Here is a 5,227-nt window from a genome sequence, read left to right on the forward strand (position 1 = left end):
ACTAATGCATAATAGTCATTGTGGCATATCACAGCAACCTAATCCCAGTTATCATATTTTTTTTCTGCTAGTGTCAGGCTGCATACTTTGTCTTTGCTACTGATATGATGTCATCTGAAGTCAGGATTATTAAGCAGTATGAAGCTGTAGAACAAGACTGCTGTTTTCTGTACAAGCTGGGTTATGGTATAGTACTGGCAGGTTTGAAAGAAAGGGGACCTGACGCCCCTACAGTTAGACCTCTCTTATTCTTTCATCTTGCAGCAGAACCCAGAACAGGTCTGTATATGGAAAATATTTACAGAACATTTAAATTCTGAAAGGTTAGGATATACATATAAAAGGTTAGGCTATACAAGTTGCATCATACCAAAGAGAATCAGCAAAAAAACAGAATATGTATACTGGATCTCTGTAATAAAACGAGAGAAGATCATCCACCTACAGTTTAAAAAATATATAAAAAAATAGTTTAATAATATGTATATCCGGTGCAGATTTTATATATATTTTTTTTATTTTGACCACTTTACTGTACAGGTGTACAAATAGTATATGTGGCTGTGTCGTCGTTACTGATGATATTTTTCCCAAATGTGGCCAACTTGTGTCAAAGAATATATTCATTTCATGAAGACCAACATGAAAGTTTTTATTAAAAATATTTAGTGATTTATCATACAACAAGGTCAGTGGTCTCAGCATTCATCTGAAATCAGCACAGACAATTAACGGTTCAAGAAGAATTGTTTATTATCTCACTGAGCTCATCTGAGCACACGTGGAAAAAAGTGGGGTGATATCGGCAATGCAAGGAACTCATTGCATTCATACCTGTGCTCCATGGTGCACAGTGGTGGGAAGAGCTGTGCCCAATCACTAGAAAGAAACCACTGGGTAGAAGTAGCAGGGGATAAATGGAGGTGTGGGGAAGAGGGGTAGAACAGGGCAAACTCTGCCTCTCTGGGTTGTGGATTGCTGGTAGAAGAGCTGCACCGTCACCTGATTTTGTCAGACGACTTGCTGTAATGGTAACGTTTATAGAAGGGGAAGCCATTGAGGATTCCCTTTTTGTGTTTTTCCTTTCCAATTTTATTGCCGCTTTTCCTCTCTTTTGTAATATGTGGGGAAATGTGATTTATCATCCACTTTTGGTTCTTCTTGAAAAGTTATTGTTTTGGTTTGTTGATTTTAGATGAATGCTGTGAACACAAACTTTGTTATATGTTAAATCGCTGAATATTGAAAATACTTTTACGCTGGTCCTGATTAAGTGGATGAACTCTATAAAATGCATTGACCATATTTATGGAAAACATTATTTGTAACAACCAAATATACTATCAATTCACCTCATGTACATGAAGTGGTCTATATATGTATACAGTCTGCACCGGATATATATTTTTTAAATATTTAGAGAAACAAGTCTGGTTTATGCGCAAGTAAAATTTCATGCATTTATCTCAGCAACTGACAAGCAATAAAAACACAGCTGATTGCAGTAAATTGCTAGTTAAATCTGTCAGAACACAAAATAGCACTTCATGCTGGCATTTTATTGTTTTAATACATTTTATATGAAGATCCTGCTGGGTACTCTTTTATTATACGTATTTATATTTAATCAGATTACAGTTGTCAGTACTTTCACTAGCATGCAGAGTTAATCATCTCTGCATGATCAGAAAATATAAAATGGACAATTTAGAAATCTAAAGTGTTTTATTACTATTTGCAGAATTACAGAAGTGTTGGTTTCTGTGTCACTGTGGGGGAGATTTACTAAAGCTGGTTCACTCAGAATCTGGTGCAGCTGTGCATGGTAGCCAATCAACGTCTAACTTCAGCTTGTTCTATTACACTTTGACAATAAAACTTGGAATCTGATTGGTTTCTATGCAGAAGTGCATTTGATTTTGCTCCAGCTTTAGTAAATAAACAACTATATATTTTCAAGTAAACTTTTAGGGGTACGTTTACTAAAACTGCTGCGCACAGAATCTGGTGCAGCTGTGCATAGTAACCACTCGGCTTCTAAGTCTTATTGTCAAAAATAGAAGCTGATTGGTTACTATGCACAGTTGCACCTGTTTTAGTAAATCTGCCCGTTAATGTTGTATTCTTACTTTGAGGTATGTTCCAATTATATGATAAAGCATTCTCTGTCAACCTTTTACCATAGATGAACTAATTTTCAAGTCTCATGGAACCCCTGATAATTATATTTACAACTCACAGTACATTAGCTTGATTAGTATGTATTGCAGATATAATAATAAATAAAAGAATAAAAAATGCATCATACTTAGTATATTTGTATATATTAGTATATTTACATCCAAAGTGTAGCATAGCATACAAGTTACACCGCAAACTGTATTCATCTCCGATGTGAAGTAAATGACAGGTTTCAGTTGAAATACCTGACCATAGGTCACACCCCTCTGACATGCTTCATCCATACTGGTCTAAATTGTAGAGGTCAGTGGATAATTATTTAACACAAATTTTATGAAATATTATTTTCAGTAATAATCTTGAAATTAAATAAATAATAATGGCCAGAAAAGAAAATACTGAGTGGTAAGGTGGATGAGTCTGGCAACTGTATTTAGGATGGACATAAGGTGGAATAGCCTTTGTAAAGGAAGGCCAATGAGGAGGGAGTTGCAGTAGTTTAGGTGAGAGACAACAAGTGAGTGAATTAGTAGCTGGGTGATGTCATGGTTTATAATGGGCAATATTTTGGAAATGTTACGGAGGTGAAGGTGGCAAAATTTAGAGAGTGATTGAATGTAAGTCAAAAGGAGAGTTCTGAGTCCAGGATTACACTTAGTACTCTGGCATGAGGAAAGGATAGTTCTTCTATTGATCTTAATGGAAAAGTCAAAGGGTGGGTACGCAGGTAAGTAGAAATATTACAAGCTCAGGGGTGTGACATCCATACTGATAAGTCAGTTATTTAAAATTAATGACACACAAGGAGACTGAAGGGGTGAGATGAGGAGTAGACTTATAGGTTGGTGTGTCATCAGCATAGATGTAGACAAAAGATAGATCAGATAAGTGAGATCACATCATTACTGTCACTTCCACAGGCAAGCATAAGGAAGGTCCAACAGTAACCAGAAACCGGCACTCAAATCTGTCTTGCTGCATTCAAAATGGAATAATGCACTGGCTGAGGTGCCACCCTTGATAGATTGGGGAATCTTGATACTAGCAGAAAAAAATAAAACAGGGCGCACTCTCCTCGTGCATTAACACAAAAAACATAAATTTATTAAAAGATGCAAAAACATACAAGCCATAACGGTCATAAAAACAGAGTCAAAGGTGCCAATCGTGGACAGCATGCGTCCTCTGATAAAGTGCTAATGCGTTTCAGGAGCCAAACTCCCTTCTTCAGAGCAATAGATGAAAAAGGTTTTTATGGTTTTTGCATTAATGCACGAGGAGAGTGCGCCCTGTTTTGTTTTTTTTTCCTGCAAGCATAAGGGAGGGGTATTAGAGGTATCCCATTGCTTCCTTCAAAAAATGACCTGTTATTAAAATATGGAATAAAAAAGACATTTGTAGAGTACTGGACAACATTCGTACTGTTTTTATATAGATAATTTCTTGAATGGATACTTTCTATTCTTTGCTTATTGCAGGCAAAATAGTTTTAAGTGATTTTTTTCTTCTTTCTATCCAACTACAGCCAAGCAGTGGAAAATATATGTACCTCTGAGACTTGCACTTCTCCCTTTAAGCCGTATCTATAAAAAAAAATACAATAAATGAATTATTCAGACCTTGTGCACACGTGTGGAAATGTGTTTTTTGCAGCCTATCGGTTGCTACCTGAATACAGTACTTGCCTCCATAAACACAGGTGAAGTCTATGTATATTGCAAAAGCAATGATAGTCATGCATTCAGCACAATACACATGTCCTCTTTATTTCATTTTCTACAGGTGTTTTGTATTCTACAACATAGTTTTTTTTTTTTAAGGCAGTGGTAACAGAGCTGTACAGATGTAGGGGATTCTAATGTAATAGGCTATTTGAAGACAGTGAATTAAAGATATATTACTGTGAATGCAGGACCATCATTTCTTTTGGAATATGCACAGACTTTCCCCCAATAAAGGTCTGAACATCATGGTAGGACGCATATATATAGCAATGCCAGAGTGGATAGACTCCGGCTCCGAACTTCGAGAATATTGGCTTCAAAGGTTTGAATGTATGTACATAATATTTTATAGCATGTATTATTATGCTGTGTGACTATTGCATGTTATTCAGTTGAATATAATGAGGTTTTCATGTATAAAATTATTAGTGTGGTTTTGGAATCTTTATGGATTATTTTTCTTGATGGCTACATATTGATTTAATTATCCAAAGTTATATTTGACTGTAGATGTAACTTAATACCTGGGAACAGATTTTTCCCTTTGCCTGTTGGAAGATATTTTGTGGCTCTTATTATAGAATTGCTGCAATTTCAAATCTCTCTGTAGAAATAATTAAGGACACTATATCCCTCTATTTATACAGTGTGTATATACATTATATTTACTTATGAAACCTTCTGTCATTTTAACTTTTACCTATGCACCTATATGCCTGTTCCTATAGATCTGTCATTCTAAAACAGATTTTTTTGGTTAAGGATTAGGGATGTGCAAAGTGATTTTGGCAAAATTGATTTCACTGGAAAATGATTGACTTCTTTCAGTGAAGTTTCTTTTCAGGGAAGTTTGTTATTTAAGCTTGAAATATGCTTGTTTTTTTTATTTAGAGAGTTTGCTATCTGGGGTGTATTTGCAGAAATTTAGTTTTTCATTTTACATATTTGAAAATGTTTTTTATTTCCTGTGTATTTGATTAGTGTGTTTTTTATTTTACTTTTTTCACTGTAAAAAATGTAAAATATTAAGACTAATGAGGAGGTTTCAAAAGAACAGGGCCAGGATACTTGAAAGGAACGTCTGTAAATCTCAAAGGTATTGTAAGACAATTACACTCCTGAAAAAAAAAACAGAAGTCTTGTTAATGTCCCTTTCCCCATTGACTTTTTGCCAAAATTTCAGGGGAAATAAAGCTTTCAATTTTGCTCATTCCTACTGTGTTTGCGATCATCCATTTATTAATTTAAATCTACAATGACCTCCTTTGAAACATAGTCTAATGTGCATCATATTAAATAGGAGAAAGTATTGCTTTGAATGG

Source organism: Staurois parvus, unplaced genomic scaffold, assembly GCF_062004578.1.
Source record: "Staurois parvus isolate SC_StPar_1 unplaced genomic scaffold, SC_StPar_1.0 ptg000834l, whole genome shotgun sequence".
Lineage (NCBI taxonomy): Eukaryota > Metazoa > Chordata > Amphibia > Anura > Ranidae > Staurois > Staurois parvus.